This window comes from Pithys albifrons, chromosome 7 (assembly GCF_047495875.1).
Source record: "Pithys albifrons albifrons isolate INPA30051 chromosome 7, PitAlb_v1, whole genome shotgun sequence".
Taxonomy (NCBI): Eukaryota; Metazoa; Chordata; class Aves; order Passeriformes; family Thamnophilidae; genus Pithys; species Pithys albifrons.
The window spans coordinates 61,038,567-61,054,398 of record NC_092464.1 but is presented as its reverse complement, the minus strand read 5'-3'; the positions used below and the strand labels follow the sequence as shown (position 1 = coordinate 61,054,398).

General features: G+C 49.6%; 1 protein-coding gene across 1 annotated transcript in view; it reads left to right on the top strand.

Annotated features, from left to right (window-relative positions):
- The window catches only part of LOC139673847 (class I histocompatibility antigen, F10 alpha chain-like), a 283,320-nt gene that overhangs the window by 155,741 nt on the left and 111,747 nt on the right, over positions 1–15,832 (top strand). The window lies entirely within an intron of this gene.

Sequence of the window (15,832 nt, the reverse complement as noted above, 5' to 3'; positions counted from 1 at the left end):
CCTTTGACTGAAAATATAAAAGGTCTTGAGACAAGACATGAGGCAAAGGGCCTCAGCTCTCTGTGGCTTAGAGTAGAGCCAGGAGAGATGCAGTGTTTATCTTTCTTTCCCATCTGCTGTGAGCTTTCCCTTGTGCTGCACTCACATTGGTTTCACACCAATAAATCTTAGAATAAATAAACCCATAAGTATTTGTGCTGTGCTGAGAGCAGGCCAGTGCTGCTTCCAAAAACAGATCTGGAACATCTCCTCAGTCCCAGCCCGGAGGTGTATGTTTGATGGGCTCTGCTGGAGAGAAGTCCCTGTTTTCTTCTCCTCTTAGAGAGCCAGATTTGGAGCTTCCATGCCTCCTCCTCAACTGAGATATTAATTTGTATGTGCCATTGTCCAGCCAGACATGTCAGGTCAGAAGACTAAAATCACAGCATCCTTCTTTCACGTAGCCTTTGCTTTAATGTACACCTTGAAATGTGCCCTGGGAACTGCCTGGGGTTGGTGTGGGGACTGTGACAGTCCCAAACCCTGCAGCAGCCACTGAGCGAGAGAAGAAGCCCTCCCAGGGGCTGCTTCTTCCCCACAGCCCTTCTCCCCAGCCCTGTGAGCAGCTCCCCAGGCTGGCTGAGAGCTGACCATGGCAGGCAGCAGAGTCCCTGTCCCAGCACAGCACCCTGGGCTGCAGGACCCTGCTCTGCCCCACAGCCCTGGGCACCCCTGGCTGCACCCCCAGCTCCACAGCTATTCCAAAGTGTCCCCCAACAGCCCCCTCCTCACATATCCCATCAGCTGGGGCTGGGCCAGCTTTAGGAGATGCCTCCAGGAGCTGCCCCTGCATTGCCCTGCACCCACAGACTCACCGTGTCCAGCACTGCAAAGATTTCTCCTCCAAGAGCTCTGAGTCATCCTCCCAATGCTGAGCCCCTTTAAGCTCTGTCTGTGCCCTGCTGGTGTCCCTGAGCTGCCCTGGCAGTGCCCTGAGCCCTGCTGGGCTGTGCACAGGAGCTGCTCCTGGGCAGAGCTGTCTCTCTGCAGCGCTGCCCGCTTGCCAGGAGCTCCCTGTGTGCCAGGAGCCCGGCCCAGCTCAACAGCACAGCAACAGCCCAGGGCATTTAATGGCCCTCTTGGGGGCTTGGTGCTGAGTCCCTGAACATCAGACCCTGAAGAGAGTTGCAGGAACCTCTTGAGAAACCAAAGTGAGATTCAAACTGTAAAGTTTCTTGTATTGCTAATGGGTCCCACTGAGAAATCCAACTCAGAAAACATCCCCAGGATCTGGTTAGAGCACAAACCTGGAAACAGTGATGACAGGTCACAGAATCACAGAACCATCAGGGTTGAAAGAGACCTTCAAGAACTTCTAGTCTAACTGTCAAGTCAGCACCACCTTAATCACCCCTAAACCAAATCCTAGAGTGCTACGTCCAGACACCATGTGAAGACTTCCAGAGACTCCACCACCTCCCTGGGTTACTTATTTCAATGCCTCAGGGAAAAAAAAACCTTTTTAAACATCTAATCTGAACCTCTCCTGACACAATTTAGGGCCATTTCATCTCTTTCTGGCACTGTAGCCTTGGTAGAACAGACCAAGCCCCACAACACCAAAAACTCCTTTTGGGTCTTTCTAGAGTGCAATGAGGTCCTCCTTGAGCCTCCTTTTTTCCAGACTCAAGAACACCAATTCCCTCAGCTGTTCTTTTTCAGGCAGTTTTTCCAAACCCTCACCCAGCTTCATTCCCTTCTCTGGACGTGCTCCAGTCCCCCAATGACCTTTTTGCAGTGAGAGGCCCAGAACTGGACACAGGACTTGAGATGTGACCTCACCAGTGCCCAGTGCAGATGGATAATCTGTGTCATGGTCCTGCTGGCCTCACTAATATCAATACAGGCCAGGATGCCATTGGCCTTCTTGTCCACCTGGGCACACTCTGGTTCATACCCAGCTGCTCTCAAGAGCACCCCCAAGTCTCTTCCTGATGAGCAGCTCTCAGGGCACTCTGCACCCAGCATTCCATGGGGTTGTTGTGACCCAAAAGCAGGACCAGACACTTTACCTAATTGATCCAACCTGCCCTGATCCCTCTGCAGAGCCTTCCTGCCCTCCAGCAGATCCTCAGTTACACTCAACTTGGTGTTGTCCATGAATATACTGAGTTTGCACTCTATCCCCTTGTCCAGATCATCAATAACAATGTCAAACAGGACAAGCCCCAACACTGAGCCCTGGGGAACCCCACTGGTGACCAGCCCCACATGGATTTAGTTCCATTCCCCACCACTCCCTGGGCCATCAGACAGTTTTTCACCCAGCAAACAGTTCCCTCATCCCAGCCATGAGCAGCCAGTTTCTGCAGGAGATGCTGTGGGAGGTGGTGCCAAAGCCTTGACTGAATTCCAGAGAGACACATCCACAGCCTTTCTCTCATCTCCTGAGTGGGTCATTTTGTCATAGAAGGGGATCAGGTTTGTCAGGCAGGACTTGCCTTTCCCAAACCCACAATGGCTGGGCCTGATCTGCTGTTTGTTCTGTTTGTGATGTGTGATGGCACTCAGGATGATCTGCTCCATGGACTTCTGTGCCACCAAGGTCAGCCTGAAAGGCCTGGAATATCTCAGATCTTTCTTCCAACCCTTCTTGTGGATGGGCATCACAGTTGCTGATTTCCAGACAGCTGGGACTTCTCCAGTTCACCAGAACTGCTGGGCAGTGAGTGAAAGTGTCTTGGCCAGCTCTTTATCCAGCTCCTTCAGTACCCTCAGGTGCATCCCGTCTGGGCCCAGGGATTTCTGGGGTGTCACTGGCACTGAGCATATACTCCTGGATTATGTGGGCTTCACTCAGACCCCCATCACCTGAGGACAACTGAGTTTGGACACTTTCCACTGGTCCATGTTTTGCATTCAACCCTGCCTTGAACAACTTCCAGTGATGGGGCAGCCAGAACTTCTCTGAGTAACCTGTGCCACCACCACCACTATAAAGAGTTTCTTCCTGATATCTCATCTAACCCTTCCCTCTGTCAGTATGAAGCCATTCCCCCTTGTCCTTTCACTCCAGGCCCTTGTAAATAGTCTCTCTCCATCTTTCTGGTTGGCTCTTCAGGTCCTGGAAGGCCAAAATCAGGTCACCCCAAGGCCTTCTCTTCTCCAGGCTGTACAATCCCAATTCTCTCAGCCTTCCCTCATGGCAGAGCTTCTCCATCCCTCTGATCATCTTGGTGCCTCCTCTGGACTCGCTCCAACAGCTCCATGTTTGTGGCAGAAGACCTCTGTTATCAGCAGTGGAATCACTACTACAAACGGAGGGTTTCCAGCGATGATGATCAGCTGGCTGCACCTGCTCCAGAAGAGGACCAGGAGATGGTCACAGCAATTGTTTAATATAAACTGCATCACAAGTTTAATATGGCTTCCCCACTTGTTTTTTCTCTTAGTCATTCCCTATTCAGGTTCTTCTTCCACCATCCCCTGCAGGGCTCTCTTTCCTGGCACTTTTTCCTGCCGTGTTCTGTGATTGGCTGTTATAGTTCATTTCTCATTGGTCACTTAAACTCTTATTTGTTCTGTTATTGGTGTGTATCCTGATCCTCTTCTTATCCAATGAGGATCAGGGTACCACCCACCGTTCTGTTCCCAACTCTATATAAGGAGGCAGTTCGCCTCAATAAAGGGCTTTTGGTTCCTGTTTCGTTGGTGTGGCTTTCTCTCTGGAGCATCTCATCCAGGGTTGTGGGGTCAGGAAGCCTCCCCTCATCTTAATAACCTTTGGGAATATCCCAATCACCCCACAACAGCAAGGCAACCACAGCCATCACACATCTCCTTGCTCTGCTGGGACCCCAGAGCTGGAAGCAGCTGTGTAGGCGGGGCAACATCCAACCAGGTGTGTTCCAGCAAGGACAGTGTGGAACCTCCTGGAACCAAAGGGGACATTGTGACACCACAGAACCTCCTGGAACCAAAGGGACACTGTAACATCACAGAAACTCCTGGAACCAAACGGGACATTGTGGCACCACAGAACCTTCTGTAACCAAAGGGGCACTGTTGTTGTTACAGTAAAATCAAAAGTGAGCAATTCAGATCTATAGAAAACCCTGTGAGACTCAGCTTTCAGCCAGAAGCAGCAAGGAGCTCAGCTGCTGCTGGCTGGTAGGGAGGAGGTTACTCCCCAAGAATTCACATAGTAGGAATTCACAGGACTCTGCGGGGGCATGAAAACAGCCAGGATGAAATAATATAAACATGGGACTTGTGAGAGATGGGCTTTAACCAATTGAAGTATCTGGCGTGGTGGTGTGTTAACTCTTTTAGCCAATAAGCTGTAGTCCTAACCCCATATAAACTGTGTGCTTTGTGTAATAAAATGTCTTCACTATAAAATTCATAATCTTGTTGGTGAAGTCCTTTCTCTCCGCCGAAAATTGTTTACTTTAACTGGCACCCGAATACGGCTGATACCCTCGGGCATGAGGAAGATATTCCCTGGGATGGCTGCGTTTCCCTACCCCTGCACCCTGAAGAAGAAGCAGTAGGAGACGAGGATGAGGCGGAGAAGTTTCCAACCGAGAGGGAGCACTGCCCCGGTGGTCAGGCAGGACCGCTGTGCCCCGCGGAGCCTGAGACAGAAAAGACGCGTCATGGAGCGACAGGAAAAGTCGTCCGGAAAATCTTGTTTAAAAATTCAGGTGGGCAAGCGGTTGGGGAAGAGATGGGGATAAGGTCTTCCATTTATATCCTTTCTAAGAAAGGGATTTGCCATAATTTTTGGACTTTAAAGTAGTTTTGAAAGTGGGCACAAGATAGAGACTTTTTTCCCGATGTTACGGCGTTTAAGCTGTTTACGTGGGAAACTCAGAGATAGGAAGAAACTTGCAAGGGATGTGTTGCGGGACATTAGAACCGAAGGGAGTGCCGCGGTTTTCCGCGCTGGCCGCGATCGGCTCTCGCTCCCGCCGCCCCCCTCTCTGCTGCGGGCCGACCTGGGGGACACCTCTGGAGGTCGCGCGCAGGCTCTGGGGGACGCCTCGCCTCTCCCCCCGCTCCCGCCAGCTCTCACTGTGGCTCCGTTGTGGCTCCGGCTGCGAGGGCACTGCCCCCCCCGCTCCGCGTCCCGCCGCCTCTTCTCGCTCCCGCCGCCTCCACCCCCCAGCCCTGGCCACCGCCACGCAGGTCCAGCTCCCGCCGCTTTCGGGGATCGCTGCACCCTCAGCTCCTCCCGCTCGCCACACCCCCCCGCCGTCCCCGCCGCCCTGCGAGAGGTCCCGGAATCGGCACAAGACAGAAAGACAGCGCGACATGGGAACTGGGAGAACTGTGCTTGCAAACACAGAAACCCCCCTATTCCAGCTTTTCGATGCTGAGAGAATTTTTGCTGTGAAATTTGAAAGTGGCGCTGCCACTCTGAGATGGGAGGGAACAGCCCCCCCTCCGATGGGGAGGGAGGCGGGTCCCTCGGAGACGTCACCGTGGGCAGGCGGAGCTTTGCATACGACATCAGCTCCTTGCACAGACCCCTGGCTGATGTAGTCTCACACAGGACTCTGGTTGTTGTGGTTCCAGCACACTCCTGACAGTCTGCAAGCCTGTCAGTGACCCAGAGAGCAGCTTGAGTGACCTCGCTCTAACAAACATCAGCCCAGCTGCCTTCGAGACAGCGGGACACAGGCACCTGGTGCCCTGTGTCACAGCCTTACAGTACATCATGCACAGACAGAATGCAGCATCTTTCTCCAGCAATTCGGAGGGCAACAGAGAAGCCTCAAAGAAATCTGTTGGACTGATTTCTTTGTTAATTTAGCTTTTGTTTAAAGTTATAGAATGTTGTCAGCTTTTAATAATTTGGAGAAAAGTTTCTACTTTTGTCTTCACAGGTTGAAGTCAGCGATGGATAAGAACAGCCAGTTTCCTCTGACTGAATCAAGATCAGTTACCAGAACATCTGAGTGACTGATTGAGCTTTTAATTTGAACCTTTGGATTCAAAATTCATAACAGCTGATAATAATTGATGTGTTTCCATTTGTTAGTATTAGGCATTTTCAAAAAGCTCTTTTTAGGAGTTCTGCAGTGAATTAAACCAGAGAATGGTTTTAGTTATGTATCATTAGATTGGTTAGGATATGTTCTTTTAAATACAAGAATGCATATTTACCACAGGTAACACTAGAATGATAAGAATAAGAAATGTTAAGCTCTGTTTTTTATGAATTTAAGACTTGATGCAACATAACCAGTTTTTAGAAATAATGTTGTGTAGTGTTGTTATATTTCTGTTAAGGTTTCTTAAGTTTCTTGATGCATCACTGACAGTGCCTGCAGGAATGTTTTTTCATTTGCTACAGATAATGATGTTAAGCAGATAGGATAAAGTTTCTTCTTTTGTTAAGGTAGTTAAGTTGTTAAGCTAATAGAATATTATTTTTAATTTCTTAAGAAAATAAGGATTTTAGGTAAAATTGAATAGTGTGTTTAATTTGTTAATAAATTAAGATGTTAAGCAGAATAAGTTAAGATTTAAAGTGTTAATTGAGTTAGCAGAGTAACGCTAATTTGGTTAAGGTTTAAGTCATTAGAATAAGGTTGCATTTATAGCTAATAAGTGTATTGTCAATTAGTACTTTCACTACATATTCTAAAAATAAAAAGGGGGAGAAAACTATGGAAAAAGCAGAAAGAGACAAAGAAAGATGATAATAACTAAATAATTTTATGGATCTGAAAAAAAATCGGGGGAGAACACCAGTGACATTAACATCAGAAAAAGAATAAAGTAGTACAAGTGACAGAACTGCAAGTAAAAACCAAGTCAAGATCAACAAATGATAAATGAAGTAGCTAAACAAATTGCTCTAAAAATGACTTATAGATTTTTTTGGTGAATTTTTTGATGGAGACAGTTGTGCTGCAGTTACCATCAGGCACAGCAGCTTTCAGCCAAGGGCCAAGCTGAAGTGCTGCTGCTATCAGGTGCAGTAGCCTTCTCCTAAAGGGCCATGCTGAAGTGCTATTGCCATTTTTGTGGCACGATTACAAAGAATTGTCAGGATAACTGTGTGTGTGTGTATCTGTTCTCTGAGGTCTGAAATGACTGATCAATGCATCTTTAAAGGTCAAATAATTACCTGAAGAATTTAGATGCCTTGTCTTGCCACTGATGTAGATAGAATTAGGCATGTATTGTTGCAAATTAAAGTTGCTTTAGATATTCTTTTTTTTCAGCACAACTTTTAGCTCCAGGCCTTTGTTTTGAGGAATTTGATGGACGTGCTGCATGAATTTGTCAGATCATTCAGTGTCTTTTCATGCAGATTTAAGATAGCTAAAAGACTATATGAAAAAGCCAATGGTAACATCATCTGCTTTTGATACTTGGTTGAAAAGGCTGAGATTTAATGGTTGGTTCTTCAATTTTCTGAAAGAAGGCCTAACAATTGTTTTAATCACTGTACTTGTCTTAGTTTTATTGCTTTGCCTATTGTAGTGTGTTGTAGACTCACTTCACAAGTCAATGCTATAAATCTGAATTGCTCAAAATAAAGAAAGGGGATTTGTTGTTACAGTAAAATCAAAAGTGAGCAATTCAGATCTACAGAAAACCCTGTGAGACTCAGCTGTCAGCCAGAAGCAGGAAAGAGCTCAGCTGCTGCTGGCTGGTAGGGAGGAGGTTACTCCCCAGGAATTCACATAGTAGGAATTCACAGGACTCTGCAGGGGCACGAAAAGAGTCAGGATGAAATAATATAAACATGGGACTTGTGAGAGACAGGCTTTAACCAATTGAAGTATCTGGCGTGGTGGTGTGTTAACTCTTTTAGCCAATAAGCTGTAGTCCTAACCACATATAAACTGTGTGCTTTGTGTAATAAAAGGTCTTCACTATAAACTTCATAAGCTTGTTGGTGAAGTCCTTTCTCTCCGCCGAAATTGTTTACTTTAGACATGCAGCAGGTCTGTGTCCCAGCTGGCAGAGGACCAAGGCCTTAGTCCAGCCCAGGGGCTCTGCAGGAGAGTGTACAAGTGGAAAGAGAGCAGGTCAGCAAAGGCCCAGTGCTGGTGCTCCCTGGCAGTGCTGCTGTGCTGGGACTCTTCTGCCCCTCTCTGCACACATGGAACTGGCCATTAGATCCCTAAAGGTCTCAAAGGAAAAGGATCAGATAAGCAAGGCTACTGCAAGAGTGTTTATTTTCTTTAAACAAAGATAGAACAATTACTCAAATAAAGATTGAAAGTGTTAAATTAATAAATGAGAAAAAAATAAATTAAATTAATTAATAAATAAATAAATTTAGATGAGAGAATGAATAAAATAATTTCATTGAGCACAACATTATGAAAAATAAACCCCACTGACCACCAAGAAAAACCTGGGAAGGCAAGGTGAGCCTTTTATGAGTTTTATTGTGAACACTGTACAGAAGAAAACTGGCAAATTGTTGCTACTGAAATGCACCCAGTCATCATTTTCCTCAGGGCATCCTTGAGCTCCTGGTTCCTCAGGCTGTAGATGAGGGGGTTCAGTACCGGAGGCACCACCGAGTACAGAACTGACAGGGCCAGATCCAGGGATGGGGAGGAGATGGAGGGAGGCATAAGGTAGGCAAACATGGCAGTGCTGAGAAACAGGGAGACCACGGCCAGGTGAGGGAGGCACGTGGAAAAGGCTTTGTGCCGTCCCTGCTCAGAGGGGATCCTCAGCACAGCCCTGAAGATCTGCACATAGGAGAAAATAATGAAAATGAAACAGCCAAACACTAAACAGGCACTAACCAAAATGAGCCCAATTTCCCTGAGGTAGGAGTGGGAGCAGGAGAGCTTGAGGATCTGGGGGATTTCACAGAAGAACTGGCCCAGGGCATTTCCCTGGCACAGGTGCAGGGAAAATGTATTGGCTGTGTGCAGCAGAGCATTGAGAAAGCCACTGGCCCAGGCAGCTGCTGCCATGTGGGCACAAGCTCTGCTGCCCAGGAGGGTCCCATAGTGCAGGGGTTTGCAGATGGCAACGTAGCGGTCGTAGCACATGATGGTGAGGAGGAAAAACTCTGCTGACATGAAGAAGAAATAAAAAAACACCTGTGCAGCACATCCTGTGTAGGAGATGGTTGTGGTGTCCCAGAGGGAGTTGTGCATGGCTTTGGGGATTGTGGTGTAGATCCAGCCCAGGTCTGTGAGGGACAGGTTGAGCAGGAAGAAGTGCATGGGGGTGTGCAGGGATATTGTGAGGTTATGTTGGGAGAAAATTTGAAGGGCTGAAGACAAATAGGAACTGAGTTTTGCTCTGCACTTAAAGAAAACAAAGTGTGTCTCTAAATCCATGGGTAGCAGAAGGAGGGCTCAGGAGAGTCTCCATTCTTTGCTGCATGCAGAGGCAGTGCAGGGTCAGGGCAGGAGGAAAATGATGAGGGACCTCATGCCTTCTTTGCCTCTACACTAAACCAATTTGTCCTCAGGATACCCAGATCCCAGGGCTAGAAGTTGGAGATGAGAGTTTGAGTGAAGCTCCTGTAAAATCCAGGGGTAAATGATGAGTGACCTGCTCTGCCAGTGAGACTTCCACAAGTCCCTGAGCCCAGATGGGATGCACCTGAGAGTGCTGAGGGAGCTGGAGAAAGAGCTGGCCAAGCCACTTTCACTCATTGCCCAACAGCCCTTGGTGAACTGGAGAAGTCCCAGCTGACTGGAAATCAGCAACTGTGATGCCCATCCACAAGAAGGGTTGGAAGGAGGATCTGGACAAGTCCAGGCCTGTCAGCCTGACCTTGGTGCCAGGGAAGTCCATGGAGCAGATCATCCTGAGTGCCATCAGACAGCACTAACAGGAAAACCAAGGAATCAGGCCCAGCCCGACTGGGTTTGGAAAAGGCAGATCCTACCTGACCAACCTGATCTCCTTCTGTGACAAAATGACCCACTCAGGAGATGAGGGAAAGGCTGTGGATGTGTCTCTCTGGAATTCAGTCAAGCCTTTGGCACCACCTCCCACAGCATCTCCTGCAGAAACTGGCTGCTCATGGCTGGGATGAGGGAACTGTTTGCTGGGTGAAAAACTGACTGATGGCCCAGAGAGTGGTGGGGAATGGAACTAAATCCATGTGGGGCTGGTCACCAGTGGGTTTCCCCAGGGCTCAGTGTTGGGGCTGGTCCTGTTTAACATCATTATTGATGATTTGGACAAGGGGATGGAGTGCACCCTCAGTAAATTGGTGGAAAACACCAAGGTGGGTGTGATTGTGGATGTGCTGGAGGGCAGAAAGGCTCTACAGAGGAATCTGGACAAGCTGGATCAATAAGACCAAGTGTCTGGTCCTGCCTTTGGATCACAACAACCCCATGGAATGTTCCAGGCTGCGAGCTGAGTGGCTTGAGAGCTACCCAGCAGGAAAAGACTTGGGGCTGCTGCTTGAGAGCAGCTGGGTATGAAACAGAGTGTGCCCAGGTGGACAAGAAGGCCAAAGGCATCCTGGCCAGTATGAGGAATAATGTGGCCAGCAGGACCTGGGCAGGACTGTCCCTGTGCACTGGCCACTGATGAGGCCCCACCTTCAGTGCTATGTCCAGTTCTGGGCCCCTCACTGAAAAAAAAGGACATTGAGGGCCTGGAGCATGTCCAGAGAAGGGACACGAGCTGGGAAGGGTCTAGAAAACATGTTGGATGAGGAACTGGTGTTCTTGAGTCTGGAGAAGAGGAGGCTCGGGGAGGACCTTGTTGCTCCTCTACAAACACCCAAAAGGAGGTTTTAGTGAGGGGATTCTCCCTCTCTTCTGCAAAACCTATAGGGACAGAAAGAGAGGAAAGAGACTTGAATTGCATAGGTCGAGGTTCAGATTAAATATTAAATAAAACTTTTATTCACTGAAAGGGTGCTTAGGCAATGAAATAAGTAGCCCAGTGTGGTGGTGGTATCTCCAAGTGCTCAGGTGGTGTTTGGATGTGGCAGCTTGGAATACAATTTCGGGGTGATTATGGGGGTGCTGAATGACAGTTGGACTAGAAGATCATGAAGGTCTCTCCCAAACATGATGATCCTGTGATTCTCTGACCTGTCATCACTGCCTCCATGTTTCTGCTCAAAAAAATCCTGGGAATGTTTTCTCAGTTGTGTACCTCGGTGAGACTCATTAGCACTGCAAGAAACTTCACAGTTTGAATCTCAGTTTAACTTTCCTCAGAGTCTGATGTTCAGGGACTCAGCACCAAACCCCCCAGAGGGCCATTAAATGCCCTGGGCTGTTGCTGTGCTGCTGAGCTGGGCCGGGCTCCTGGCACGCAGGGAGCTCCTGGCAAGCGGGCAGCGCTGCAGAGAGACAGCTCTGCCCAGGAGCAGCTCCTGTGCACAGCCCAGCAGGGCTCAGGGCACTGCCAGGGCAGCTCAGGGACACCAGCAGGGCACAGACAGAACTTAAAGGGGCTCAACATTGGGAGGATGACTGAGAGCTCTTGGAGGAGAAATCTTTGCAGTGCTGGACACGGTGAGTCTGTGGGTGCAGGGCAATGCAGGGGCAGCTCCTGGAGGCATCTCCTAAAGCTGGACCAGCCCCAGCTGATGGGATGTGTGAGGAGGGGGCTGTGGGGGACACTTTGGAATAGCTGTGGAGCCGGGGGGTGCAGCCAGGGGTGCCCAGGGCTGTGGTGCAGAGCAGGGTCCTGCAGCCCAGGGTGCTGTGCTGGGGCAGGGACTCTGCTGCCTGCCAGGGTCAGCTCTCAGCCGGCCTGGGGAGCTGCTCACAGGGCTGGGGAGAAGGGCTGTGGGGAAGGAGCAATGACTTGGAGGGTTGGGTCCCTATCTCAATATGCTGCTTCCTGCATCTTGGCTGTTTGCAGCTTCAAAGCACAAGAGGAGATTTCACAGGAGACTTTCAACAAGCTCAGGAAGGCAGAGGCTGCCTCAGAGGGAATCATGCTGCTCTTTCAGCCTTGTGCTTTTGTTTATTTTTTTGGTCAATGAAAAGTAGAAATTAATTTCTCATTTAAGGGGAGACACTGCAATTCTAGTTCTCTCCCTTTCAGAGGTGAACAAACCAGGCAGTATAACAAATCAGCACATGGTGTCTTACAGGCAGCATCAGTGTCTGTTTTCTGATCTCCTGAGCGATTTCTGAAATTGTCATCAGAGCCTGCCCAGCCAGAGCTGTCCCTGGGCAGTGCCCTGTGCTGGGAGGGCTCTGCAGGGCAGAGCTGAGCACCCAGGGCTGGGATAGGCTCTGGGAGCACTGCCAGGGACCAGCCCTGGGCACAGGGAAGCAGCTGCTGGCAGGGACAGCTCCAGGCACCACAGCCCTGGGCAGGGAGTGGGGGGGAAAGTGTCCCCAAGGCACCCCTGGGGGAGGGGGCGTTTGGGTCACTCTGGGGCCCTTCCCTGCATCTCTGCTGGGCACTGTGTGCTGGGCCATGAAAATGAGGACTCCTCCAGTGGAAAAGAACCTTCATCTGTTGTCTCTTCTACGTCATGAGTACAGAGATGGAACTTTTGCATTCAAGGGGGGTTCAATCTCATGTCCCTTTTGAATGACAGAGCTGTAATAAAAAATTTCCATATCCCACTGCAGCAGAGGAACATTGACTCCTTGGCAGCACGATTTGTAATAGTTGAAACACTGATTTTAGTTAAAAACAGATTGGCTTTGTCAGAGATTCTGCCCTTTAATACTCCCTATATTTTCCTTTTCTAAACAGAACCTCTGCTAAGAAACAGCAAATGCCCAACAGCAGCTCCATCCGTCACTTCCTCCTCCTGCCATTGGCAGACACGCGGCAGCTGCAGCTCCTGCACTTCTGTCTCTTCCTGGGCATCTCCCTGAGTGCCCTTCTGGGCAACGGCCTCATCATCAGCGCCGTAGCCTGCGACCACCACCTGCACACCCCCATGCACTTCTTCCTGCTCAACTTGTCCCTCACAGACCTGGGCTCCATCCTCACCACTGTCCCCAAAGCCATGCACAACTCCCTCTGGGACACCACAACCATCTCCTACACAGGATGTGCTGCACAGGTGTTTTTTTTTTTCTTCTTCATGTCAGCAGAGTTTTCCCTCCTCACCATCATGTGCTACGACCGCTACGTTGCCATCTGCAAACCCCTGCACTACGGGACCCTCCTGGGCAGCAGAGCTTGTGCCCACATGGCAGCAGCTGCCTGGGCCAGTGGCTTTCTCCATGCTCTGCTGCACACAGCCCATACATTTTCCCTGCCCCTGTGCCAGGGTAATGCCCTGGGCCAGTTCTTCTGTGAGATCCCACAGATTCTCAAGCTCTCCTGCTCACATTCCTACCTCAGGGAACTTGGGCTTATTATGGTTAGTGTCTGGTTAACTTTTGGTTGTTTCATTTTCATAGTTATCTCCTATGTGCAGATCTTCAGGGCTGTGCTGAGGATCCCCTCTGAGCAGGGACGGCACAAAGCCTTTTCCACCTGCCTCCCTCACCTGGCTGTGGTCTCTCTGTTTCTCAGCACCAGCACATTTTCCTACCTGAAGCCTGACTCCATCTCGTCCCCATCCCTGGATTTGGCACTGTCAGTTCTGTACTTGGTGGTGCCTCCAGTACTGAACCCCCTCATCTACAGCCTGAGGAACCAGGAGCTCAAGGATGCCCTGAGGGAAATGATGACTGGATGCTTTTCAGCAGCAAGAACCTGCCAGTTTTCTTCTGCACAGTGTTCACAATAAAACCCATGACAGGCTCAGCTTGCCTTCCCAGGTTTGTCTTGGTGGTCAGTGGGTTCCTTTTGTCATAATGTTGTGCTCAATTAAATTATTCATCCTCTCATCTAATGAATTTTTTATTTTCATTAATTTTACTCTTTTAAATCTGTACCTGAGTAATTGTGCTATTTGTATTTTTAAACAAACTCTCTTGCAACAGCCCTGCCTAGCTGGTTAGGGGTTTTTGATTTGAGACTTTCAGGCACCTACTGGGCAGTTCCATGTGTGCAGAGAAGGGCAAAAGAGTCCCAGCACAGCAGCACTGCCGGGGAGCACCAGCACTGGGCCTTTGCTGAACTGTCTCTTTCCACTTGTACACTCTCCTGCAGAGCCCCTGGGCTGGACTAAGGCCTTGGTCCTCTGCCAGCTGGGACACAGACCTGCTGCATGTCCATCCTGGGCTCACAGGCAGGGACAGGCCATGGGCACTGCTGGGACACAGCTGGGCTGCACAACAGCAGCTCCATCAGGAAAGGGCTTCTCCTTAGCTGAAGACATGCAGTCTTAGGGCTTTTTGCAAAGTCACTCTCAAGAACATGCCAAGGGATAGACACTATAGAGGCTCCTTGTTTGCTTGTTCTCCAGGGGCTCTAAATCTGTGTATGAACCAGCAAACAGAGCCCTGTAACTGCAGGGACTACAGCAGGAAACAGGGAAAATGATCTGGTGAGTGTTCTGTGTTACCCTCAGTGAACACACTGCTGCTACCCATGACAACAATAGCAGTAATAAAAGCTGGAACTATAACAAACAAACCCCACAAGAAGCACATGTGGAGCACAACACCATTGCTCCATTGCTCACCACTCAGTGCCCAATGCCATGCCCAGCCCAGACACAGATCAGCCCTTCCTGACCAACCTCCCATTAACACCCTGAGCACAGCCCTGCATCAAAGGGAACATCCCTTGGGCCAGTTGGGCTCAGGTGTCCTGGCCCTGCTCCCTCCCAGTCCTGTGACCCTCAAGAGATCATTGGAGGCCATGATTGTACAAACCTCTCACAGATTCCAAGTCAAAACCCAAACCCAAAGCACCTGGAAAAACCTGCAGCCCCTGAAGCTTTAAGGAGCCCCCAAAGGGCCGTTCCTGACAAAGCCTCCCCAGGGACTCACCCTAGCAGACCCTTGGACTGCAGGGAGGCAAAGGCTCTGGGCAGCAGCTCAGGTGCTGAGCAAAGCCTGGCTTGGCTGGAGGCAGCAGAAAGGTCCAGCCCTGACCCCCAGCCCGGGGAAGGCACATCCTGTCCCTCACACCTTGCTCAGGGCTCTGCTGGGGGCACTGGCATGGGGGGTGATGCTGAGGGCAGGACAGGATAAAGAGAATCAGGAGGGGAGGGGACAGATCAAGAAGCCAATTTTTCAACAAAGAAATTGAAAGGAGTGACACAAATGAAAACAGGAAACCAAAGTTACCTGGCCCCTGAACTCATCAAAACTTTCAAACTTGTGAAAAGATTCCAGCTGCCAGCCAGGTGAGTGGATTTCCATCTGGCTGCTTCCATGCTGGGATAGTGGGGCTGATAGTCAGCAGTTGCAAGGTCATGAAGGCTAAAAGCTGAGATTCCTTTGTCAAAGATTAGGAAATTGAAAGAGGAATTGGAAAAGAAGGAGAAATTTACAGTCTCTGGAGATGACTCTTCTCAAGCGTGAGAGCAAGAGATCCATTTCAGGAAGATGTTGTGAACTCCCCAGGAAAGTGGAGCTCTGGAAACAAAGGTATCCAGTACTTGAGGGAATTAGCAGTGCTGGAAATCATCTATAGTGACCTAAAAAATGAAAACACCCCTAAAGACTCAGAGGATGTTCCTTGCACAATGAGCATGAGGAGGTTCAAAGCACTCCTGAATCACGTTCCAACAGCCTGATGGCATTGGATTCCCCCCAAAGGGATACACCAGGAGATGGCACCCTCCTGGCTCTGAAATGTAGAAGAAACTCTGGGCACTTCCTCATCCCCACGGCCCAGCAGTTCAGCTCTCAGGGGCAGCCCAGGAGATCAGTCCTCTCATGCCCCAGCAAGAGGGAAAGGGAGTCCCAAGCACAGGCCACGTGGTGAACTCTGGTTCTTTCTGCGTGACCAGAGGGAGACATGAGGAAATGGGATGCTGAACCCACCTTTGAGCTGGGAGCCCATG